Below are 27,049 nucleotides of genomic sequence, written 5' to 3'. Positions count from 1 at the left end.
TTGGTGACTGTACGTTGAAGGGCGTGTCCGTGGCGTGCCCTCAAAGTTGGCCATTTAGAACAAATGTCACACTGTGATGTCATTTTGGCCTTTCAGGGCTTCTATTTGAATGATTTCCTCTGACACGTTCTAACGGATCTTCTTCAAAATTGGGCAGTACAGTCACAACGTGGTGCTGAATGAAAGCATTATATTTTGTGACTGTACGTTGAAGGGCGTGTCCGTGGCGTGCCCTCAAAGTTGGCCATTTAGAACAAATGTCACACTGTGATGTCATTTTGGCCTTTCAGGGCTTCTATTTGAATGATTTCCTCTGACACGTTCTAACGGATCTTCTTCAAAATTGGGCAGTACAGTCACAACATGGTGCTGAATGAACGCATTTCATTTTTTGACTGTACGTTGAAGGGCGTGTCCGTGGCCTGCCGTCAAAGTTGGCCATTTTGAAGCCCGTGGTCCTGTATTTGAACAAACAAACTCCTTGAGAATTGATCAGATCTGCTTCAAAACTTGACAGTACTCTTGAATAATCTTGCTGATTACAAGTTGTGCTATTTATGACTGTACGTTGAAGGGCGTGTCCCAGGTGTCTCGTCAAAGTTGGACATTTTGAATTCTGTGGTCTTTTTTTTCAAAGTGATGAAACACAAACACCCCTCCGCTCCCACTAGCCACATCTACAAACCATATTTCCTAGGGAGTATTGTTCGTGGAGCATAGTGTGAAACCGCTGGAAGTCACTTATTAAATTGCAAGATAAATAGGGGACTTATCAAATCGACTTCAAAATTGGACAGTCTTATAAAAACAAAGTGTACATGAAGAATTGAGCTATTTGTGACTGTACGTCAAACTGCGTGCCACTGACCCCTTGTCGAATTCAGATGATTTTCCATTAAGCGGTACTCATAACTTCAGTGTGCAATGTCCAATTTCCAATAAACTTCATATATTCTGTAACAGTCTCGCCCTGAACACGTCCTCATAACATCAGCCTACGTATTACAGTCCCGCCCTGAACTTGTCTACGTGACAAGATTCAGATAAAGTGAAAGCACAGCATACTGGCAACAGGAAGGAAGCGCTGCGTGGCGATACGGAGCTGATTTGGAGCAGATTTACGTGACGTATTCGCGTTGCGGTCCGCGCTTGTTACGACGGCACGTGGCGTGGCCTCGGCGCACCCCGACCGCACGTGACGCGTTTGCGGCGCGCCCCGACGAGCGCCGGGTGCGAGGTCCCGCCCAACGCTGCTTGCAGCTTTAATTAGGGACCGAGCCAGTATGAACTGGAAGGTCTCTATTGTTTTTCCTTCGTTTATTATTATTATTATTATTATTTTTAGCGACTTTGCTCGCATTTTTCACCCCCTTAACAATTATAATATTCGCATTTTATTTGGCACATTTGTCAAGCCTCATTTAAATTGGAGATTCTATGCGTCACATGCAGGTCAGCCACTAGGAAGGCCACTAGGTGGCGCTATTTGTAGGCCAATTTCGATACGCTAATAACTCCCGCATAGTTTGTCTCACATTCAAAAACCTTATATCCACGCGTTCGGTGAATGGAGCTGAACCTCCCCATATAGGCCACGCCCACTTCCGCCTATTTTTTTTTTTTCTAGAGCGCAAAATGTCCATAAATCACTTTTTCGTGTTCCTCCTACACACTTTTTCCGATGCGCACGAAACTTTGCACGTTTCATCTGTGGACCGTCCTGACAACAAAAGTAATTTGAAGAATTTTGATATTATAAAACATAAGGAAGTTATACAATTAGCACTTCCTGTTGATTTTTCGTCAAAAAAGGAAGTGGGGTATTTCTCCACATTGGTATGTCCGATTTACACCAACCTTGGGTCCATAGTTCCCCATGTCTTCCTTAAGCATCGTGCACAATTTCAGGTCATCACCACAAGGTGGCGCTCTTTAAAATGAAGGAGTTTATAGCTCTACAACGGTATGTGTGATTAAGATGAAACTTGGTACGCTGCTTCCCCATGGCTCCCTGAGGCTCACCTAAAAAGGACAAAAAAAATACGCCACTAGGTGGTGCTCTTTTGGCATGATAAATCACTCGTAATAGTTATGAATATGAAATTCACAGGGTACGTGTAGAGTGGTGCCTGAAGCTCACATACCAAAAATCCTGTTTGTCCTGCTTGTAGCGCCCCCTACAGGATAAAAAAACATCAGCCCCGGCGCCACGTTTCACCGACATGTACGAAACTCAATAGGCATGTATAATGTGCCGGGGCGTACAAAAAAGCCTCTTGGACCCATACCTCAAATCCCACAGGAAGTCGGCTATTTTCATTTAAAATTTGCACTTTTGGCGGCCATTTTGTGGTCATTTTGACTCTTTGGGCTTGTTTTAGAACTAACTGCTCCTAGGGAATTTATCAGATCTGCTTCAAAATTGGTCAGTACAGTCAAAACATGGTGCTGAATGAACGCATTATATTTTGTGACTGTACGTTGAAGGGCGTGTCCGTGGCGTGCCCTCAAAGTTGGCCATTTAGAACAAATGTCACTGTGATGTCATTTTTGCATTTCAGGGCTTCTATTTGAATGATCCCCTCCTACAGCTTCTATCGGATCTTCTTCAAAATTGGGCAGTCCAGTCACAACATGGGGCTGAATGAACGCAATATATTTGGTGACTGTACGTTGAAGGGCGTGTCCGTGGCGTGCCCTCAAAGTTGGCCATTTAGAACAAATGTCACACTGTGATGTCATTTTGGCCTTTCAGGGCTTCTATTTGAATGATTTCCTCTGACACGTTCTAACGGATCTTCTTCAAAATTGGGCAGTACAGTCACAACATGGTGCTGAATGAACGCATTTCATTTTGTGACTGTACGTTGAAGGGCGTGTCCGTGGCGTGCCGTCAAAGTTGGCCATTTTGAAGCCCGTGGTCCTGTATTTGAACAAACAAACTCCTTGAGACATTATCAGATCTGCTTCAAAACTTGACAGTACTCTTGAATAATCTTGCTGATTACAAGTTGTGCTATTTATGACTGTACGTTGAAGGGCGTGTCCCAGGTGTCTCGTCAAAGTTGGACATTTTGAATTCTGTGGTCTTTTTTTTCAAAGTGATGAAACACAAACACCCCTCCGCTCCCACTAGCCACATCTACAAACCATATTTCCTAGGGAGTATTGTTCGTGGAGCATAGTGGGAAACCGCTGGAAGTCACTTATTAAATTGCAAGATAAATAGGGGACTTATCAAATCGACTTCAAAATTGGACAGTCTTATAAAAACAAAGTGTACATGAAGAATTGAGCTATTTGTGACTGTACGTCAAACTGCGTGCCACTGACCCCTTGTCGAATTCAGATGATTTTCCATTAAGCGGTACTCATAACTTCAGTGTGCAATGTCCAATTTCCAATAAACTTCATATATTCTGTAACAGTCTCGCCCTGAACGCGTCCTCATAACATCAGCCTACGTATTACAGTCCCGCCCTGAACTTGTCTACGTGACAAGATTCAGATAAAGTGAAAGCACAGCATACTGGCAACAGGAAGGAAGCGCTGCGTGGCGATACGGAGCTGATTTGGAGCAGATTTACGTGACGTATTCGCGTTGCGGTCCGCGCTTGTTACGACGGCACGTGCGTGGCCTCGGCGCACCCCGACCTCACATGACGCGTTTGCGGCGCGCCCCGACGAGCGCCCGGGTGCGAGGTCCCGCCCAACGCTGCTTGCAGTGCTTTGTTTTTTTTATTATTATTATTATTATTATTTTTAGCGACTTTGCTCGCATTTTTCACCCCCTAATCATTTAAAATATTGGCATTTTATTTGGCACATTTGTCAAGCCTCATTTAAATTGGAGATTCTATGCGTCACATGCAGGTCAGCCACTAGGAAGGCCACTAGGTGGCGCTATTTGTAGGCCAATTTCGATACGCTAATAACTCCCGCATAGTTTGTCTCACATTCAAAAACCTTATATCCACGCGTTCGGTGAATGGAGCTGAACCTCCCCATATAGGCCACGCCCACTTCCGCCTAGATTTTTTTTTTTCTAGAGCGCAAAATGTCCATAAATCACTTTTTCGTGTTCCTCCTACACACTTTTTCCGATGCGCACGAAACTTTGCACGTTTCATCTGTGGACCGTCCTGACAACAAAAGTAATTTGAAGAATTTTGATATTATAAAACATAAGGAAGTTATACAATTAGCACTTCCTGTTGATTTTTCGTCAAAAAGGAAGTGGGGTATTTCTCCACATTGGTATGTCCGATTTACACCAACCTTGGGTCCATAGTTCCCCATGTCTTCCTTAAGCATCGTGCACAATTTCAGGTCATCACCACAAGGTGGCGCTCTTTAAAATGAAGGAGTTTATATCTCTACAACGGTATGTGTGATTAAGATGAAACTTGGTACGCTGCTTCCCCATGGCTCCCTGAGGCTCACCTAAAAAGGACAAAAAAAATACGCCACTAGGTGGTGCTCTTTTGGCATGATAAATCACTCGTAATAGTTATGAATATGAAATTCACAGGGTACGTGTAGAGTGGTGCCTGAAGCTCACATACCAAAAATCCTGTTTGTCCTGCTTGTAGCGCCCCCTACAGGATAAAAAAACATCAGCCCCGGCGCCACGTTTCACCGACATGTACGAAACTCAATAGGCATGTATAATGTGCCGGGGCGTACAAAAAAGCCTCTTGGACCCATACCTCAAATCCCACAGGAAGTCGGCTATTTTCATTTAAAATTTGCACTTTTGGCGGCCATTTTGTGGTCATTTTGACTCTTTGGGCTTGTTTTAGAACTAACTGCTCCTAGGGAATTTATCAGATCTGCTTCAAAATTGGTCAGTACAGTCAAAACATGGTGCTGAATGAACGCATTATATTTTGTGACTGTACGTTGAAGGGCGTGTCCGTGGCGTGCCCTCAAAGTTGGCCATTTAGAACAAATGTCACTGTGATGTCATTTTTGCATTTCAGGGCTTCTATTTGAATGATCCCCTCCTACAGCTTCTATCGGATCTTCTTCAAAATTGGGCAGTCCAGTCACAACATGGGGCTGAATGAACACATTATATTTGGTGACTGTACGTTGAAGGGCGTGTCCGTGGCGTGCCCTCAAAGTTGGCCATTTAGAACAAATGTCACACTGTGATGTCATTTTGGCCTTTCAGGGCTTCTATTTGAATGATTTCCTCCTGACACGTTCTAACGGATCTTCTTCAAAATTGGGCAGTACAGTCACAACGTGGTGCTGAATGAAAGCAATTATATTTTGTGACTGTACGTTGAAGGGCGTGTCCGTGGCGTGCCCTCAAAGTTGGCCATTTAGAACAAATGTCACACTGTGATGTCATTTTGGCCTTTCAGGGCTTCTATTTGAATGATCTCCTCCTACACGTTCTAACGGATCTTCTTCAAAATTGGGCAGTACAGTCACAACATGGTGCTGAATGAACGCATTTCATTTTGTGACTGTACGTTGAAGGGCGTGTCCGTGGCGTGCCGTCAAAGTTGGCCATTTTGAAGCCCGTGGTCCTGTATTTGAACAAACAAACTCCTTGAGACTTTATCAGATCTGCTTCAAAACTTGACAGTACTCTTGAATAATCTTGCTGATTACAAGTTGTGCTATTTATGACTGTACGTTGAAGGGCGTGTCCCAGGTGTCTCGTCAAAGTTGCACATTTTGAATTCTGTGGTCTTTTTTTTCAAAGTGATGAAACACAAACACCCCTCCGCTCCCACTAGCCACATCTACAAACCATATTTCCTAGGGAGTATTGTTCGTGGAGCATAGTGGGAAACCGCTGGAAGTCACTTATTAAATTGCAAGATAAATAGGGGACTTATCAAATCGACTTCAAAATTGGACAGTCTTATAAAAACAAAGTGTACATGAAGAATTGAGCTATTTGTGACTGTACGTCAAACTGCGTGCCACTGACCCCTTGTCGAATTCAGATGATTTTCCATTAAGCGGTACTCGTAACTTCAGTGTGCAATGTCCAATTTCCAATAAACTTCATATATTCTGTAACAGTCTCGCCCTGAACACGTCCTCATAACATCAGCCTACGTATTACAGTCCCGCCCTGAACTTGTCTACGTGACAAGATTCAGATAAAGTGAAAGAACAGCATACTGGCACCAGGAAGGAAGCGCTGCGTGGCGATACGGAGCTGATTTGGAGCAGATTTACGTGACGTATTCGCGTTGCGGTCCGCGCTTGTTACGACGGCACGTGCGTGGCCTCGGCGCACCCCGACCGCACGTGACGCGTTTGCGGCGCGCCCCGACGAGCGCCGGGTGCGAGGTCCCGCCCAACGCTGCTTGCAGCTTTAATTAGGGAGCAGTTGACTGGTCTTTTTTTTTTATTATTATTATTATTTTTAGGCGACTTTAGCTCGCATTTTTCACCCCCTAAACATTTATAATATTCGCATTTTATTTGGCACATTTGTCAAGCCTCATTTAAATTAGAGATTCTATGCGTCACATGCAGGTCAGCCACTAGGAAGGCCACTAGGTGGCGCTGTTTGTAGGCCAATTTCGATACGCCAATAACTCCCGCATAGTTTGTCTCACATTCAAAAACCTTATATCCACGCGTTCGGTGAATGGAGCTGAACCTCCCCATATAGGCCACGCCCACTTCCGCCTAGATTTTTTTTTTTTCTAGAGCGCAAAATGTCCATAAATCACTTTTTCGTGTTCCTCCTACACACTTTGTCCGATGCGCACGAAACTTTGCACGTTTCATCTGTGGACCGTCCTGACAACAAAAGTAATTTGAAGAATTTTGATATTTTAAAACATAAGGAAGTTATAAAATTAGCACTTCCTGTTGATTTTTCGTCAAAAAAGGAAGTGGGGTATTTCTCCACATTGGTATGTCCGATTTACACCAACCTTGGGTCCATAGTTCCCCATGTCTTCCTTAAGCATCGTGCACAATTTCAGGTCATCACCACAAGGTGGCGCTCTTTAAAATGAAGGAGTTTATAGCTCTACAACGGTATGTGTGATTAAGATGAAACTTGGTACGCTGCTTCCCCATGGCTCCCTGAGGCTCACCTAAAAAGGACAAAAAAATCACGCCACTAGGTGGTGCTCTTGTTGGCATGATAAATCACTGTGCGTAATAGTTATGAATATGAAATTCACAGGGCACGTGTAGAGTGCTGCCTGAAGCTCACATACCAAAAATCGTGTTTGTCCTGCTTGTAGCGCCCCCTACAGGATAAAAAAACATCAGCCCCGGCGCCACGTTTCACCGACATGTACGAAACTCAATAGGCATGTATAATGTGCCGGGGCGTAAAAAAAGCCTCTTGGACCCATACCTCAAATCCCACAGGAAGTCGGCTATTTTCATTTAAAATTTGCACTTTTGGCGGCCATTTTGTGGTCATTTTGACTCTTTGGGCTTGTTTTAGAACTAACTGCTCCTAGGGAATTTATCAGATCTGCTTCAAAATTGGTCAGTACAGTCAAAACATGGTGCTGAATGAACGCATTATATTTTGTGACTGTACGTTGAAGGGCGTGTCCGTGGCGTGCCCTCAAAGTTGGCCATTTAGAACAAATGTCACACTGTGATGTCATTTTTGCATTTCAGGGCTTCTATTTGAATGATGCCCTCCTACAGCTTCTATCGGATCTTCTTCAAAATTGGGCAGTCCAGTCACAACATGGTGCTGAATGAACGCATTATATTTTGTGACTGTACGTTGAAGGGCGTGTCCGTGGCGTGCCCTCAAAGTTGGCCATTTTGAACAAATGTCACACTGTGATGTCATTTTGGCCTTTCAGGGCTTCTATTTGAATGATCTCCTCCTACAGGTTCTAACGGATCTTCTTCAAAATTGGGCAGTACAGTCACAACATGGTGCTGAATGAACGCATTTCATTTTGTGACTGTACGTTGAAGGGCGTGTCCGTGGCGTGCCCTCAAAGGTGGCCATTTTGAAGCCCGTGGTCCTGTATTTGAACAAACAAACTCCTTGAGACTTTATCAGATCTGCTTCAAAACTTGACAGTACTCTTGAATAATCTTGCTGATTACAAGTTGTGCTATTTATGACTGTACGTTGAAGGGCGTGTCCCAGGTGTCTCGTCAAAGTTGGACATTTTGAATTCTGTGGTCTTCTTTTTTTTCAAAGTGATGAAACACAAACACCCCTCCGCTCCCACTAGCCACATCTACAAACCATATTTCCTAGGGAGTATTGTTCGTGGAGCATAGTGGGAAACCGCTGGAAGTCACTTATTAAATTGCAAGATAAATAGGGGACTTATCAAATCGACTTCAAAATTGGACAGTCTTATAAAAACAAAGTGTACATGAAGAATTGAGCTATTTGTGACTGTACGTCAAACTGCGTGCCACTGACCCCTTGTCGAATTCAGATGATTTTCCATTAAGCGGTACTCATAACTTCAGTGTGCAATGTCCAATTTCCAATAAACTTCATATATTCTGTAACAGTCTCGCCCTGAACACGTCCTCATAACATCAGCCTACGTATTACAGTCCCGCCCTGAACTTGTCTACGTGACAAGATTCAGATAAAGTGAAAGCACAGCATACTGGCAACAGGAAGGAAGCGCTGCGTGGCGATACGGAGCTGATTTGGAGCAGATTTACGTGACGTATTCGCGTTGCGGTCCGCGCTTGTTACGACGGCACGTGCGTGGCCTCGGCGCACCCCGACCGCACGTGACGCGTTTGCGGCGCGCCCGACGAGCGCCGGGTGCGAGGTCCCGCCCAACGCTGCTTGCAGCTTTTTAATTAGGGTTAGGGACCGAGCCAGTATGAACTGGAAGGTCTCTATTGTTTTTCCTTCGTTTATTATTATTATTATTATTATTTTTAGGCCACTTTAACTGCGATTTTGACCCCTTGCGCATTTACACACTCTCAATTTTATTTGGCAGATTTGTGAAGCCTCATTTAACTTAGAGATTCTATGCGTCACATGCGGATCAGCCAGTAGGTAGGCCACTAGGTGGCGCTGTTTAGGCCGATTTTGAAAGGCTAATAACTCCCGCATAGTTTGTCTCACATTCAAAAACCTTATATCCACGCGTTCGGTGAATGGGGCTGAACCTCCCCATATAGGCCACGCCCACTTCCGCCTAGATTTTTTTTTTTTCTAGAGCGCAAAATGTCCATAAATCACTTTTTCGTGTTCCTCCTACACACTTTGTCCGATGCGCACGAAACTTTGCACGTTTCATCTGTGGACCGTCCTGACAACAAAAGTAATTTGAAGAATTTTGATATTATAAAACATAAGGAAGTTATAAAATTAGCACTTCCTGTTGATTTTTCATCAAAAAAGGAAGTGGACCATTTCTCCACATTGGTATGTCCGATTTACACCAAGCTTGGGTCCATAGTTCCCCATGTCTTCCTTAGGCATCGTGCACAATTTCAGGTCATCACCACAAGGTGGCGCTCTTTAAAATGAAGGAGTTTATAGCTCTACAACGGTATGTGTGATTAAGATGAAACTTTGTATGCTGCTTCCCCATGGCTCCCTGAGGCTCACCTAAAAAGGAAAAAAAATCACGCCACTAGGTGGCACTCTGGTGGCAGGGTAAATCACTGTGCGGACACCGTAATAGTTATGAATATGAAAGTTATTGGGCGCGTGTAGACTGCTGCCTGAAGCTCACATACCAAAAATCGTGTTTGTCCTGCTTGTAGCGCCCCCTACAGGATAAAAAAACATCAGCCCCGGCGCCACGTTTCACCGACATGTACGAAACTCAATAGGCATGTATAATGTGCCGGGGCGTACAAAAAAGCCTCTTGGACCCATACTTCAAATCCCACAGGAAGTCGGCTATTTTCGTTGAAAATTTGCACTTTTGGCAGCCATTTTGTGGTCATTTTGACCTTTTGGGCTTCTTTGTGAACTAACTGCTCCTAGGGAATTTATCGGATCTGCTTAAAAATTGGTCAGTACAGTCAAAACATGGTGCTGAATGAACGCATTATATTTTGTGACTGTACGTTGAAGGGCGTGTCCGTGGCGTGCCCTCAAAGTTGGCCATTTAGAACAAATGTCACACTGTGATGTCATTTTGGCCTTTCAGGGCTTCTATTTGAATGATGCCCTCCTACAGCTTCTATTGGATCTTCTTCAAAATTGGGCAGTCCAGTCACAACGTGGTGCTGAATGAACGCATTATATTTTGTGACTGTACGTTGAAGGGTGTGTCCGTGGCGTGCCCTCAAAGTTGGCCATTTAGAACAAATGTCACACTGTGATGTCATTTTGGCCTTTCAGGGCTTCTATTTGAATGATCTCCTCCTACACGTTCTAACGGATCTTCTTCAAAATTGGGCAGTACAGTCACAACATGGTGCTGAATGAACGCATTTCATTTTGTGACTGTACGTTGAAGGGCGTGTCCGTGGCGTGCCCTCAAAGTTGGCCATTTTGAAGCCTGTGGTCCTGTATTTGAACAAACAAAGTCCTTGAGACTTTATCAGATCTGCTTCAAAACTTGACAGGACTCTTGAATAATCTTGCTGATTACAAGTTGTGCTATTTATGACTGTACGTTGAAGGGCGTGTCCCAGGTGTCTCGTCAAAGTTGGACATTTTGAATTCTGTGGTCTTTTTTTTTCAAAGTGATGAAACACAAACACCCCTCCACTCCCACTAGCCACATCTACAAACCATATTTCCTAGGGAGTATTGTTCGTGGAGCATAGTGGGAAACTGCTGGAAGTCAAGTGTTAAATTGCAAGATAAATAGGGGACTTATCAAATCGACTTCAAAATTGGACAGTCTTATAAAAACAAAGTGTACATGAAGAATTGAGCTATTTGTGACTGTACGTCAAACGGCGTGCCACTGACCCCTTGTCGAATTCAGATGATTTTCCATTAAGCGGTACTCATAACTTCAGTGTGCAATGTCCAATTTCCAATAAACTTCATATATTCTGTAACAGTCTCGCCCTGAACACGTCCTCATTACATCAGCCTACGTATTACAGTCCTGCCATGAACTTGTCTACGTGACAAGATTCAGATAAAGTGAAAGCACAGCATACTGGCACCAGGAAGGAAGCGCTGCGTGGCGATACGGAGCTGATTTGGAGCAGATTTACGTGACGTATTCGCGTTGCGGTCCGCGCTTGTTACGACGGCACGTGCGTGGCCTCGGCGCACCCCGACCGCACGTGACGCGTTTGCGGCGCGCCCCGACGAGCGCCGGGTGCGAGGTCCCGCCCAACGCTGCTTGCAGCTTTATATTAGGGACCGAGCCATATGACGGAAGGTCTCTATTGTTTTTCCTTCGTTTATTATTATTATTATTATTATTTTTCAGAACTTTGAGCGCATTTTTCACCCCCTTAACAATTCTAATATTCGCATTTTATTTGGCACATTTGTCAAGCCTCATTTAAATTGGAGATTCTATGCGTCACATGCAGGTCAGCCACTAGGAAGGCCACTAGGTGGCGCTATTTGTAGGCCAATTTCGATACGCTAATAACTCCCGCATAGTTTGTCTCACATTCAAAAACCTTATATCCACGCGTTCGGTGAATGGAGCTGAACCTCCCCATATAGGCCACGCCCACTTCCGCCTAGATTTTTTTTTTTCTAGAGCGCAAAATGTCCATAAATCACTTTTTCGTGTTCCTCCTACACACTTTGTCCGATGCGCACGAAACTTTGCACGTTTCATCTGTGGACCGTCCTGACAACAAAAGTAATTTGAAGAATTTTGATATTATAAAACATAAGGAAGTTATACAATTAGCACTTCCTGTTGATTTTTCGTCAAAAAAGGAAGTGGGGTATTTCTCCACATTGGTATGTCCGATTTACACCAACCTTGGGTCCATAGTTCCCCATGTCTTCCTTAAGCATCGTGCACAATTTCAGGTCATCACCACAAGGTGGCGCTCTTTAAAATGAAGGAGTTTATATCTCTGCATCGGTAAGTGTGATTAAGATGAAACTTGGTACGCTGCTTCCCCATGGCTCCCTGAGGCTCACCTAAAAAGGACAAAAAAAATACGCCACTAGGTGGTGCTCTTTTGGCATGATAAATCACTCGTAATAGTTATGAATATGAAATTCACAGGGTACGTGTAGAGTGGTGCCTGAAGCTCACATACCAAAAATCCTGTTTGTCCTGCTTGTAGCGCCCCCTACAGGATAAAAAAACATCAGCCCCGGCGCCACGTTTCACCGACATGTACGAAACTCAATAGGCATGTATAATGTGCCGGGGCGTACAAAAAAGCCTCTTGGACCCATACCTCAAATCCCACAGGAAGTCGGCTATTTTCATTTAAAATTTGCACTTTTGGCGGCCATTTTGTGGTCATTTTGACTCTTTGGGCTTGTTTTAGAACTAACTGCTCCTAGGGAATTTATCAGATCTGCTTCAAAATTGGTCAGTACAGTCAAAACATGGTGCTGAATGAACGCATTATATTTTGTGACTGTACGTTGAAGGGCGTGTCCGTGGCGTGCCCTCAAAGTTGGCCATTTAGAACAAATGTCCACTGTGATGTCATTTTTGCATTTCAGGGCTTCTATTTGAATGATCCCCTCCTACAGCTTCTATCGGATCTTCTTCAAAATTGGGCAGTCCAGTCACAACATGGGGCTGAATGAACGCAATATATTTGGTGACTGTACGTTGAAGGGCGTGTCCGTGGCGTGCCCTCAAAGTTGGCCATTTAGAACAAATGTCACACTGTGATGTCATTTTGGCCTTTCAGGGCTTCTATTTGAATGATTTCCTCTGACACGTTCTAACGGATCTTCTTCAAAATTGGGCAGTACAGTCACAACGTGGTGCTGAATGAAAGCAATATATTTTGTGACTGTACGTTGAAGGGCGTGTCCGTGGCGTGCCCTCAAAGTTGGCCATTTAGAACAAATGTCACACTGTGATGTCATTTTGGCCTTTCAGGGCTTCTATTTGAATGATCCTCCTCCTATGGTCTTTTAAAATTGGGTCACAACATTATTTTGGTGTGTAGTTGAAGGGTTCTTCTATTTTTACTGATCTTCTTCAAAATTGGGCAGTACAGTCACAACATGGTGCTGAATGAACGCATTTCATTTTGTGACTGTACGTTGAAGGGCGTGTCCGTGGCCTGCCGTCAAAGTTGGCCATTTTGAAGCCCGTGGTCCTGTATTTGAACAAACAAACTCCTTGAGACATTATCAGATCTGCTTCAAAACTTGACAGTACTCTTGAATAATCTTGCTGATTACAAGTTGTGCTATTTATGACTGTACGTTGAAGGGCGTGTCCCAGGTGTCTCGTCAAAGTTGGACATTTTGAATTCTGTGGTCTTTTTTTTCAAAGTGATGAAACACAAACACCCCTCCGCTCCCACTAGCCACATCTACAAACCATATTTCCTAGGGAGTATTGTTCGTGGAGCATAGTGTGAAACCGCTGGAAGTCACTTATTAAATTGCAAGATAAATAGGGGACTTATCAAATCGACTTCAAAATTGGACAGTCTTATAAAAACAAAGTGTACATGAAGAATTGAGCTATTTGTGACTGTACGTCAAACTGCGTGCCACTGACCCCTTGTCGAATTCAGATGATTTTCCATTAAGCGGTACTCGTAACTTCAGTGTGCAATGTCCAATTTCCAATAAACTTCATATATTCTGTAACAGTCTCGCCCTGAACGCGTCCTCATAACATCAGCCTACGTATTACAGTCCCGCCCTGAACTTGTCTACGTGACAAGATTCAGATAAAGTGAAAGCACAGCATACTGGCACCAGGAAGGAAGCGCTGCGTGGCGATACGGAGCTGATTTGGAGCAGATTTACGTGACGTATTCGCGTTGCGGTCCGCGCTTGTTACGACGGCACGTGCGTGGCCTCGGCGCACCCCGACCGCACGTGACGCGTTTGCGGCGCGCCCCGACGAGCGCCGGGTGCGAGGTCCCGCCCAACGCTGCTTGCAGCTTTAATTAGGGACCGAGCCAGTATGAACTGGAAGGTCTCTATTGTTTTTTTTTTATTATTATTATTATTATTTTTTTAGCAACTTTGCTCGCATTTTTCACCCCCTTAACAATTATAATATTCGCATTTTATTTGGCACATTTGTCAAGCCTCATTTAAATTGGAGATTCTATGCGTCACATGCAGGTCAGCCACTAGGAAGGCCACTAGGTGGCGCTATTTGTAGGCCAATTTCGATACGCTAATAACTCCCGCATAGTTTGTCTCACATTCAAAAACCTTATATCCACGCGTTCGGTGAATGGAGCTGAACCTCCCCATATAGGCCACGCCCACTTCCGCCTAGATTTTTTTTTTTTCTAGAGCGCAAAATGTCCATAAATCACTTTTTCGTGTTCCTCCTACACACTTTTTCCGATGCGCACGAAACTTTGCACGTTTCATCTGTGGACCGTCCTGACAACAAAAGTAATTTGAAGAATTTTGATATTATAAAACATAAGGAAGTTATACAATTAGCACTTCCTGTTGATTTTTCGTCAAAAAAGGAAGTGGGGTATTTCTCCACATTGGTATGTCCGATTTACACCAACCTTGGGTCCATAGTTCCCCATGTCTTCCTTAAGCATCGTGCACAATTTCAGGTCATCACCACAAGGTGGCGCTCTTTAAAATGAAGGAGTTTATAGCTCTACAACGGTATGCGTGATTAAGATGAAACTTGGTACGCTGCTTCCCCATGGCTCCCTGAGGCTCACCTAAAAAGGACAAAAAAATACGCCACTAGGTGGTGCTCTTTTGGCATGATAAATCACTCGTAATAGTTATGAATATGAAATTCACAGGGTACGTGTAGAGTGGTGCCTGAAGCTCACATACCAAAAATCCTGTTTGTCCTGCTTGTAGCGCCCCCTACAGGATAAAAAAACATCAGCCCCGGCGCCACGTTTCACCGACATGTACGAAACTCAATAGGCATGTATAATGTGCCGGGGCGTACAAAAAAGCCTCTTGGACCCATACCTCAAATCCCACAGGAAGTCGGCTATTTTCATTTAAAATTTGCACTTTTGGCGGCCATTTTGTGGTCATTTTGACTCTTTGGGCTTGTTTTAGAACTAACTGCTCCTAGGGAATTTATCAGATCTGCTTCAAAATTGGTCAGTACAGTCAAAACATGGTGCTGAATGAACGCATTATATTTTGTGACTGTACGTTGAAGGGCGTGTCCGTGGCGTGCCCTCAAAGTTGGCCATTTAGAACAAATGTCACTGTGATGTCATTTTTGCATTTCAGGGCTTCTATTTGAATGATCCCCTCCTACAGCTTCTATCGGATCTTCTTCAAAATTGGGCAGTCCAGTCACAACATGGGGCTGAATGAACACATTATATTTGGTGACTGTACGTTGAAGGGCGTGTCCGTGGCGTGCCCTCAAAGTTGGCCATTTAGAACAAATGTCACACTGTGATGTCATTTTGGCCTTTCAGGGCTTCTATTTGAATGATTTCCTCTGACACGTTCTAACGGATCTTCTTCAAAATTGGGCAGTACAGTCACAACATGGTGCTGAATGAACGCATTTCATTTTGTGACTGTACGTTGAAGGGCGTGTCCGTGGCCTGCCCTCAAAGTTGGCCATTTTGAAGCCTGTGGTCTTGTATTTGAACAAACAAACTCCTTGAGACTTTATCAGATCTGCTTCAAAACTTGACAGTACTCTTGAATAATCTTGCTGATTACAAGTTGTGCTATTTATGACTGTACGTTGAAGGGCGTGTCCCAGGTGTCTCGTCAAAGTTGGACATTTTGAATTCTGTGGTCTTTTTTTTCAAAGTGATGAAACACAAACACCCCTCCGCTCCCACTAGCCACATCTACAAACCATATTTCCTAGGGAGTATTGTTCGTGGAGCATAGTGTGAAACCGCTGGAAGTCACTTATTAAATTGCAAGATAAATAGGGGACTTATCAAATCGACTTCAAAATTGGACAGTCTTATAAAAACAAAGTGTACATGAAGAATTGAGCTATTTGTGACTGTACGTCAAACTGCGTGCCACTGACCCCTTGTCAAATTCAGATGATTTTCCATTAAGCGGTACTCATAACTTCAGTGTGCAATGTCCAATTTCCAATAAACTTCATATATTCTGTAACAGTCTCGCCCTGAACACGTCCTCATAACATCAGCCTACGTATTACAGTCCCGCCCTGAACTTGTCTACGTGACAAGATTCAGATAAAGTGAAAGCACAGCATACTGGCAACAGGAAGGAAGCGCTGCGTGGCGATACGGAGCTGATTTGGAGCAGATTTACGTGACGTATTCGCGTTGCGGTACGCGCTTGTTACGACGGCACGTGCGTGGCCTCGGCGCACCCCGACCGCACGTGACGCGTTTGCGGCGCGCCCCGACGAGCGCCGGGTGCGAGGTCCCGCCCAACGCTGCTTGCAGCTTTAATTAGGGACCGAGCCAGTATGAACTGGAAGGTCCCTATTGTTTTTCCTATTTTATTATTATTATTATTTTCTAGTAAACTTTAACTGCATTTTTCACCCCCTTAACATTTATAATATTCTCAATTTTATTTGGCACATTTGTCAAGCCTCATTTAAACTTGGAGATTCTATGCGTCACATGCAGATCAGCCACTAGGTAGGCCACTAGGTGGCGCTATTTGTAGGCCAATTTTGATAGGCTAATAACTCCCGCATAGTTTGTCTCACATTCAAAAACCTTATATCCACGCGTTCGGTGAATGGAGCTGAACCTCCCCATATAGGCCACGCCCACTTCCGCCTAGATTTTTTTTTTCTAGAGCGCAAAATGTCCATAAATCACTTTTTGGTGTTCCTCCTACACACTTTGTCCGATTCGCACGAAATTTTGCACGTAGCATCTGTGGACCGTCCTGACAACAAAAGTAATTTGAAGAATTTTGATATTTTAAAAAATAAGGAAGTTATACAATTAGCACTTCCTGTTGATTTTTCGTCAAAAAAGGAAGTGGGGTATTTCTCCACATTGGTATGTCCGATTTACACCAACCTTGGGTCCATAGTTCCCCATGTCTTCCTTAGGCATCGTGCACAATTTCAGGTCATCACCACAAGGTGGCGCTCTTTAAAATGAAGGAGTTTATAGCTCTACAACGGTATGTGTGATTAAGATGAAACTTGGTACGCTGCTTCCCCATGGCTCCCTGAGGCTCCCCTAAAAAGGCAAAAAAATCACGCCACTAGGTGGCACTCTGGTGGCAGGGTAAATCACTGTGCGGATACTGTAATAGTTATGAATATGAAATTCACAGAGCACGTGTAGAGTGGTGCCTGAAGCTCACATACCAAAAATCGGGTTTCTCGTGCTTGTAGCGCCCCCTACAGGATAAAAAAACATCAGCCCCGGCGCCACGTTTCATCGATATGTACGAAACTCAATAGGCATGTATAATGTGCCGGGGCGTACAAAAAAGCCTCTTGGACCCATACCTCAAATCCCACAGGAAGTCGGCTATTTTCATTTAAAATTTGCACTTTTGGCAGCCATTTTGTGGTCATTTTGACTCTTTGGGCTTCTTTTTGAACTAACTGCTCCTAGGGAATTTATCAGATCTGCTTCAAAATTGGTCAGTACAGTCAAAACATGGTGCTGAATGAACGCATTATATTTGGTGACTGTACGTTGAAGGGCGTGTCCGTGGCGTGCCCTCAAAGTTGGCCATTTTGAACAAATGTCACACTGTGATGTCATTTTTGCATTTCAGGGCTTCTATTTGAATGATGCCCTCCTACAGCTTCTATCGGATCTTCTTCAAAATTGGGCAGTCCAGTCACAACATGGTGCTGAATGAACGCATTATATTTTGTGACTGTACGTTGAAGGGCGTGTCCGTGGCGTGCCCTCAAAGTTGGCCATTTTGAACAAATGTCACACTGTGATGTCATTTTGGCCTTTCAGGGCTTCTATTTGAATGATTTCCTCCTGACAGGTTCTAACGGATCTTCTTCAAAATTGGGCAGTACAGTCACAACATGGTGCTGAATGAACGCATTTCATTTTGTGACTGTACGTTGAAGGGCGTGTCCGTGGCGTGCCGTCAAAGGTGGCCATTTTGAAGCCCGTGGTCTTGTATTTGAACAAACAAACTCCTTGAGACTTGATCAGATCTGCTTCAAAACTTGACAGTACTCTTGAATAATCTTGCTGATTACAAGTTGTGCTATTTATGACTGTACGTTGAAGGGCGTGTCCCAGGTGTCTCGTCAAAGTTGGACATTTTGAATTCTGTGGTCTTTTTTTTCAAAGTGATGAAACACAAACACCCCTCCGCTCCCACTAGCCACATCTACAAACCATATTTTCTAGGGAGTATTGTTCGTGGAGCATAGTGTGAAACCGCTGGAAGTCACTTGTTAAATTGCAAGATAAATAGGGGACTTATCAAATGGACTTCAAAATTGGACAGTCATATAGAAACAAAGTGTACATGAAGAATTGAGCTATTTGTGACTGTACGTCAAACTGCGTGCCACTGACCCCTTGTCGAATTCAGATGATTTTCCATGAAGCGGTACTCGTTACTTCAGTGTGCAATGTCCAATTTCCAATAAACTTCATATATTCTGTAACAGTCTCGCCCTGAACACGTCCTCATAACATCAGCCTACGTATTACAGTCCCGCCCTGAACTTGTCTACGTGACAAGATTCAGATAAAGTGAAAGAACAGCATACTGGCACCAGGAAGGAAGTGCTGCGTGGCGATACGGAGCTGATTTGGAGCTGATTTACGTGACGTATTCGCGTTGCGGTCCGCGCTTGTTGCGACGGCACGCGGCGTGGCCTCGGCGCACCCCGACCGCACGTGGCGCGTTTGCGGCGCGCCCCGACGAGCGCCGGGTGCGAGGTCCCGCCCAACGCTTGCTGCATTGTTTCAGCTTTATTATTATTATTATTTTTCAGAACTTTGAGCGCATTTTTCACCCCCTTACCAATTATAATATTCGCATTTTATTTGGCACATTTGTCAAGCTTCTTTTAAATTGGAGATTCTTCATGCAGATCAGCCACTAGGTAGGCCACTAGGTGGCGCTATTTAAAGCAAGATCTTGAAAGGCTAATAACTCCCGCATAGTTTGTCTCACATTCAAAAACCTTATATCCACGCGTTCGGTGAATGGAGCTGAACCTCCCCATATAGGCCACGCCCACTTCCGCCTAGATTTTTTTTTTTTCTAGAGCGCAAAATGTCCATAAATGACTTTTTGGTGTTCATCCTACACACTTTGTCCGATTCGCACGAAATTTTGCACGTAGCATCTGTGGACCGCCCTGACAACAAAAGTAATTTGAAGAATTTTGATATTTTAAAAAATAAGCGATGTTATAAAATTAGCACTTCCTGTTGATTTTTCGTCAAAAAGGAAGTGGACCATTTCTCCACATTTGTATGTCCGATCTACACCAACCTTGGGTACATAGTTCCCCATGTCTTCCTTAGGCATCGTGCACAATTTCAGGTCATCACCACAAGGTGGCGCTCTTTCAAATGAAGGAGTTTATATCTCTACAACGGTATGTGTGATTAAGATGAAACTTGGTACGCTGCTTCCCCATGGCTCCCTGAGGCTCCCCTAAAAAGGCAAAAAAATCACGCCACTAGGTGGCGCTCTTTTGGCAGGGTAAATCACTGTGCACACACCATAATAGTTATGAATATGAAATTCACTGGGCACGTGTAGAGTGGTGCCTGAAGCTCACATACCAAAGATCGGGTTTGTCGTGCTTGTAGCGCCCCCTATAGGATAAAAAAACATCAGCCCCGGCGCCACGTTTCATCGATATGTACGAAACTCAATAGGCATGTATAATGTGCCGGGGCGTACAAAAAAGCCTCTTGGACCCATACCTCAAATCCCACAGGAAGTCGGCTATTTACATTTAAAATTTGCACTTTTGGCAGCCATTTTGTGCTCATTTTGACCTTTTGGGCTTCTTTGTGAACTAACTGATCCTAGGGAATTTATCGGATCTGCTTCAAAATTGGTCAGTACAGTCAAAACATGGTGCTTAATGAACGCATTATATTTGGTGACTGTACGTTGAAGGGCGTGTCCGTGGCGTGCCCTCAAAGTTGGCCATTTAGAACTAATGTCACACTGTGATGTCATTTTTGCATTTCAGGGCTTCTATTTGATTGATGCCCTCCTACAGCTTCTATCGGATCTTCTTCAAAATTAAACAGTCCAGTCACAACATGGTGCTGAATGAACGCATTATATTTTGTGACTGTACGTTGAAGGGCGTGTCCGTGGCGTGCCCTCAAAGTTCGCCATTTTGAACAAATGTCACACTGTGATGTCATTTTGGCCTTTCAGGGCTTCTATTTGAATGATCTCCTAATACAGGTTCTATCGGATCTTCTTCAAAATTGGGCAGTACAGTCACAACATGGTGCTGAATGAACGCATTATATTTTGTGACTGTACGTTGAAGGGCGTGTCCGGGGCGTGCCCTCAAAGTTGGCCATTTAGAACAAATGTCACACTGTGATGTCATTTTGGCCTTTCAGGGCTTCTATATGAATGATCTCCTCCTACACGTTCTAACGGATCTTCTTCAAAATTGGGCAGTACAGTCACAACATGGTGCTGAATGAACGCATTTCATTTTGTGACTGTACGTTGAAGGGCGTGTCCGTGGCGTGCCGTCAAAGGTGGCCATTTTGAAGCCCGTGGTCCTGTATTTGAACAAACAAAGTCCTTGAGACTTTATCAGATCTGCTTCAAAACTTGACAGTACTCTTGAATAATCTTGCTGATTACAAGTTGTGCTATTTATGACTGTACGTTGAAGGGCGTGTCCCAGGTGTCTCGTCAAAGTTGGACATTTTGAATGATGTGGTCTTTTTTTTCAAAGTGATGAAACACAAACACCCCTCCGCTCCCACTAGCCACATCTAAAAACCATATTTCCTAGGGAGTATTGTTCGTGGAGCATAGTGGGAAACCGCTGGAAGTCACTTATTAAATTGCAAGATAAATAGGGGACTTATCAAATCAACTTCATAATTGGACAGTCTTATAAAAACAAAGTGTACATGAAGAATTGAGCTATTTGTGACTGTACGTCAAACTGCGTGCCACTGACCCCTTGTCGAATTCTGATGATTTTCCATTAAGCAGTACTCATAACTTCAGTGTGCAATGTCCAATTTCCAATAAACTTGATATATTCTGTAACAGTCTCGCCCTGAACGCGTCCTCATAACATCAGCCTACGTATTACAGTCCCGCCCTGAACTTGTCTACGTGACAAGATTCAGATAAAGTGAAAGCACAGCATACTGGCAACAGGAAGGAAGCGCTGCGTGGCGATACGGAGCTGATTTGGAGCAGATTTACGTGACGGGTTCGCGTTGCGGTCCGCGCTTGTTACGACGGCACGTGCGTGGCCTCGGCGCACCCCGACCGCACGTGACGCGTTTGCGGCCCGCCCCGACGAGCGCCGGGTGCGAGGTCCCGCCCAACGCTGCTTGCAGCTTTAATTATTATTATTATTTTTAGCGTCTTTGCTCGCATTTTTCACCCCCTAAACATTTGCAATATTTGCATTTTATTTGGCACATTTGTCAAGCCTCATTTAAATTAGAGATTCTATGCGTCACATGCAGGTCAGCCACTAGGAAGGCCACTAGGTGGCGCTGTTTGTAGGCCAATTTCGATACGCCAATAACTCCCGCATAGTTTGTCTCACATTCAAAAACCTTATATCCACGCGTTCGGTGAATTGAGCTGAACCTCCCGGTATAGGCCACGCCCACTTCCGCCTATAATTTTTTTTTTCTAGAGCGCAAAATGTCCATAAATGACCGTTTCATGTTCCTCCCACACACTTTTGTCCGATTCGCACGAAATTTTGCACGTAGCATCTGTGGACCGTCCTGACAACAAAAGTAATTTGAACATTTTTGATATTTTAAAAGATAAGGAAGTTATAAAATTAGCACTTCCTGTTGATTTTTCGTCAAAAAAGGAAGTGGGGTATTTCTCCACATTGGTATGTCCGATTTACACCAACCTTGGGTCCATAGTTCCCCATGTCTTCCTTAAGCATCGTGCACAATTTCAGGTCATCACCACAAGGTGGCGCTCTTTAAAATGAAGGAGTTTATAGCTCTACAACGGTATGTGTGATTAAGATGAAACTTGGTACGCTGCTTCCCCATGGCTCCCTGAGGCTCACCTTAAAAGGACAAAAAAAATACGCCACTAGGTGGTGCTCTTTTGGCATGATAAATCACTCGTAATAGTTATGAATATGAAATTCACAGGGCACGTGTAGACTGCTGCCTGAAGCTCACATACCAAAAATCGTGTTTGTCCTGCTTGTAGCGCCCCCTACAGGATAAAAAAACATCAGCCCCGGCGCCACGTTTCACCGACATGTACGAAACTCAATAGGCATGTATAATGTGCCGGGGCGTACAAAAAAGCCTCTTGGACCCATACCTCAAATCCCACAGGAAGTCGGCTATTTTCATTTAAAATTTGCACTTTTGGCGGCCATTTTGTGGTCATTTTGACTCTTTGGGCTTGTTTTAGAACTAACTGCTCCTAGGGAATTTATCAGATCTGCTTCAAAATTGGTCAGTACAGTCACAACATGGTGCTGAATGAACGCATTATATTTTGTGACTGTACGTTGAAGGGCGTGTCCGTGGCGTGCCCTCAAAGTTGGCCATTTTGAAGTCTGTGGTCTTGTATTTGAACAAACAAACTCCTAGAGAATTTATCAGATCGGCTTCAAAACTTGACAGTACTCTTGAATAATCTTGCTGATTACAAGTTGTGCTATTTATGACTGTACGTTGAAGGGCCTGTCCCAGGTGTCTCGTCAAAGTTGGACATTTTGAATTCTGTGGTCTTTTTTTCAAAGTGATGAAACACAAACACCCCTCCGCTCCCACTAGCAACATCTACAAACCATATTTCCTAGGGAGTATTGTTCGTGGAGCATAGTGTGAAACCGCTGGAAGTCACTTATTAAATTGCAAGATAAATAGGGGACTTATCAAATCGACTTCAAAATTGGACAGTCTTATAAAAACAAAGTGTACATGAAGAATTGAGCTATTTGTGACTGTACGTCAAACTGCGTGCCACTGACCCCTTGTCAAATTCAGATGATTTTCCATTAAGCGGTACTCATAACTTCAGTGTGCAATGTCCAATTTCCAATAAACTTCATATATTCTGTAACAGTCTGGACCTGAACGCGTCCTCATTGCATCAGCCTACGTATTACAGTCCCGCCCTGAACTTGTCTACGTGACAAGATTCAGATAAAGTGAAAGCACAGCATACTGGCAACAGGAAGGAAGCGCTGCGTGGCGATACGGAGCTGATTTGGAGCAGTTTTACGTGACGTATTCGCGTTGCCGTCCGCGCTTGTTACGACGGCACGTGCGTGGCCTCGGCGCACCCCGACCGCACGTGACGCGTTTGCGGCCCGCCCCGACGAGCGCCGGGTGCGAGGTCCCGCCCAACGCTGCTTGCAGCTTTAATTAGGGACCGAGCCAGTATGAACTGGAAGGTCCATATTGTTTTTCCTATGTTTATTATTATTATTATTTTTAGCGTCTTTGCTCGCATTTTTCACCCCCTAAACATTTGCAATATTTGCATTTTATTTGGCACATTTGTCAAGCCTCATTTAAATTAGAGATTCTATGCGTCACATGCAGGTCAGCCACTAGGAAGGCCACTAGGTGGCGCTGTTTGTAGGCCAATTTCGATACGCCAATAACTCCCGCATAGTTTGTCTCACATTCAAAAACCTTATATCCACGCGTTCGGTGAATTGAGCTGAACCTCCCGGTATAGGCCACGCCCACTTCCGCCTATAATTTTTTTTTTCTAGAGCGCAAAATGTCCATAAATGACCGTTTCATGTTCCTCCCACACACTTTTGTCCGATTCGCACGAAATTTTGCACGTAGCATCTGTGGACCGTCCTGACAACAAAAGTAATTTGAACATTTTTGATATTTTAAAAGATAAGGAAGTTATAAAATTAGCACTTCCTGTTGATTTTTCGTCAAAAAAGGAAGTGGGGTATTTCTCCACATTGGTATGTCCGATTTACACCAACCTTGGGTCCATAGTTCCCCATGTCTTCCTTAAGCATCGTGCACAATTTCAGGTCATCACCACAAGGTGGCGCTCTTTAAAATGAAGGAGTTTATAGCTCTACAACGGTATGTGTGATTAAGATGAAACTTGGTACGCTGCTTCCCCATGGCTCCCTGAGGCTCACCTTAAAAGGACAAAAAAAATACGCCACTAGGTGGTGCTCTTTTGGCATGATAAATCACTCGTAATAGTTATGAATATGAAATTCACAGGGCACGTGTAGACTGCTGCCTGAAGCTCACATACCAAAAATCGTGTTTGTCCTGCTTGTAGCGCCCCCTACAGGATAAAAAAACATCAGCCCCGGCGCCACGTTTCACCGACATGTACGAAACTCAATAGGCATGTATAATGTGCCGGGGCGTACAAAAAAGCCTCTTGGACCCATACCTCAAATCCCACAGGAAGTCGGCTATTTTCATTTAAAATTTGCACTTTTGGCGGCCATTTTGTGGTCATTTTGACTCTTTGGGCTTGTTTTAGAACTAACTGCTCCTAGGGAATTTATCAGATCTGCTTCAAAATTGGTCAGTACAGTCAAAACATGGTGCTGAATGAACGCATTATATTTGGTGACTGTACGTTGAAGAGCGTGTCCGTGGCGTGCCCTCAAAGTTGGCCATTTAGAACAAATGTCACACTGTGATGTCATTTTGGCATTTCAGGGCTTCTATTTGAATGATGCCCTCCTACAGCTTCTATCGGATCTTCTTCAAAATTGGGCAGTCCAGTCACAACATGGTGCTGAATGAACGCATTATATTTTGTGACTGTACGTTGAAGGGCGTGTCCGTGGCGTGCCCTCAAAGTTGGCCATTTTGAACAAATGTCACAGTGTGATGTCATTTTGGCCTTTCAGGGCTTCTATTTGAATGATTTCCTCTGACACGTTCTAACAGATCTTCTTCAAAATTGGTCAGTACAGTCAAAACATGGTGCTGAATGAACGCCTTATATTTTGTGACTGTACGTTGAAGGGCGTGTCCGTGGCGTGCCCTCAAAGTTCGCCATTTTGAACAAATGTCACACTGTGATGTCATTTTGGCCTTTCAGGGCTTCTATTTGAATGATTTCCTCTGACACGTTCTAACGGATCTTCTTCAAAAATGGGCAGTACAGTCACAACATGGTGCTGAATGAACGCATTTCATTTTGTGACTGTACGTTGAAGGGCGTGTCCGTGGCCTGCCGTCAAAGTTGGCCATTTTGAAGCCCGTGGTCTTGTATTTGAACAAACAAACTCGAGACATTATCAGATCTGCTTCAAAACTTGACAGTACTCTTGAATAATCTTGCTGATTACAAGTTGTGCTATTTATGACTGTACGTTGAAGGGCGTGTCCCAGGTGTCTCGTCAAAGTTGGACATTTTGAATTCTGTGGTCTTTTTTTCAAAGTGATGAAACACAAACACCCCTCCGCTCCCACTAGCCACATCTACAAACCATATTTCCTAGGGAGTATTGTGCGTGAAGCATAGTGTGAAACCGCTGGAAGTCACTTATTAAATTGCAAGATAAATAGGGGACTTATCAAATCGACTTCAAAATTGGACAGTCTTATAAAAACAAAGTGTACATGAAGAATTGAGCTATTTGTGGCTGTACGTCAAACTGCGTGCCACTGACCCCTTGTCAAATTCTGATGATTTTCCATTAAGCGGTACTCGTAACTTCAGTGTGCAATGTCCAATTTCCAATAAACTTCATATATTCTGTAACAGTCTCGCCCTGAACACGTCCTCATAACATCAGCCTACGTATTACAGTCCGGCCCTGAACTTGTCTACGTGACAAGATTCAGATAAAGTGAAAGAACAGCATACTGGCACCAGGAAGGAAGCGCTGCGTGGCGATACGGAGCTGATTTGGAGCAGATTTACGTGACGTATTCGCGTTGCGGTACGCGCTTGTTACGACGGCACGTGCGTGGCCTCGGCGCACCCCGACCGCACGTGACGTGTTTGCGGCGCCCCGACGAGCGCCGGGTGCGAGGTCCCGCCCAACGCTGCTTGCAGCTTTAATTATTATTATTTTTCAGAACATTGAGCGCATTTTTCACCCCCTTACCAATTATAATATTCGCATTTTATTTGGCACATTTGTCAAGCTTCTCTAAACTCGGAGATTCTATGCAGATCAGCCACTAGGTAGGCCACTAGGTGGCGCTATTTAAAAAAATCTTGAAAGGCTAATAACTCCCGCATAGTTTGTCTCACATTCAAAAACCTTATATCCACGCGTTCGGTGAATGGAGCTGAACCTCCCCATATAGGCCACGCCCACTTCCGCCTAGATTTTTTTTTTTTTCTAGAGCGCAAAATGTCCATAAATGACTTTTTGGTGTTCATCCTACACACTTTGTCCGATTCGCACGAAATTTTGCACGTAGCATCTGTGGACCGCCCTGACAACAAAAGTAATTTGAAGAATTTTGATATTTTAAAAAATAAGCGTGTTATAAAATTAGCACTTCCTGTTGATTTTTCGTCAAAAAAGGAAGTGGACCATTTCTCCACATTTGTATGTCCGATCGACACCATGCTTGGGTACATAGTTCCCCATGTCTTCCTTAGGCATCGTGCACAATTTCAGGTCATCACCACAAGGTGGCGCTCTTTCAAATGAAGGAGTTTATATCTCTACAACGGTATGTGTGATTAAGATGAAACTTGGTACGCTGCTTCCCCATGGCTCCCTGAGGCTCCCCTAAAAAGGAAAAAAATCACGCCACTAGGTGGCACTCTGGTGGCAGGGTAAATCACTGTGCACACACCATAATAGTTATGAATATGAAATTCACTGGGCACGTGTAGAGTGGTGCCTGAAGCTCACATATCAAAAATCGGGTTTGTCGTGCTTGTAGC

The 27,049-nt window shown here is 44.1% G+C and overlaps 2 long non-coding RNA genes across 2 annotated transcripts; one reads left to right on the top strand and one right to left on the bottom strand.

Moving 5' to 3' along the window:
- Positions 1-27,049, top strand: LOC127370795 (uncharacterized). Its single transcript, XR_007886285.1, has 4 exons — positions 1-1,922; positions 9,460-11,250; positions 21,509-23,527; positions 26,178-27,049. It is a non-coding gene; the product is annotated as an uncharacterized LOC127370795 (long non-coding RNA).
- Positions 15,756-23,359, bottom strand: LOC127370797 (uncharacterized). The gene is made up of 2 exons (XR_007886286.1): positions 23,262-23,359; positions 15,756-16,157 (listed from the first exon to the last, which is right to left on the bottom strand). It is a non-coding gene; the product is annotated as an uncharacterized LOC127370797 (long non-coding RNA).

The sequence above is a fragment of the Dicentrarchus labrax genome, unplaced genomic scaffold (assembly GCF_905237075.1).
Source record: "Dicentrarchus labrax unplaced genomic scaffold, dlabrax2021, whole genome shotgun sequence".
Taxonomy (NCBI): domain Eukaryota; kingdom Metazoa; phylum Chordata; class Actinopteri; family Moronidae; genus Dicentrarchus; species Dicentrarchus labrax.
This window is presented reverse-complemented; position numbering and strand designations above follow the sequence as displayed.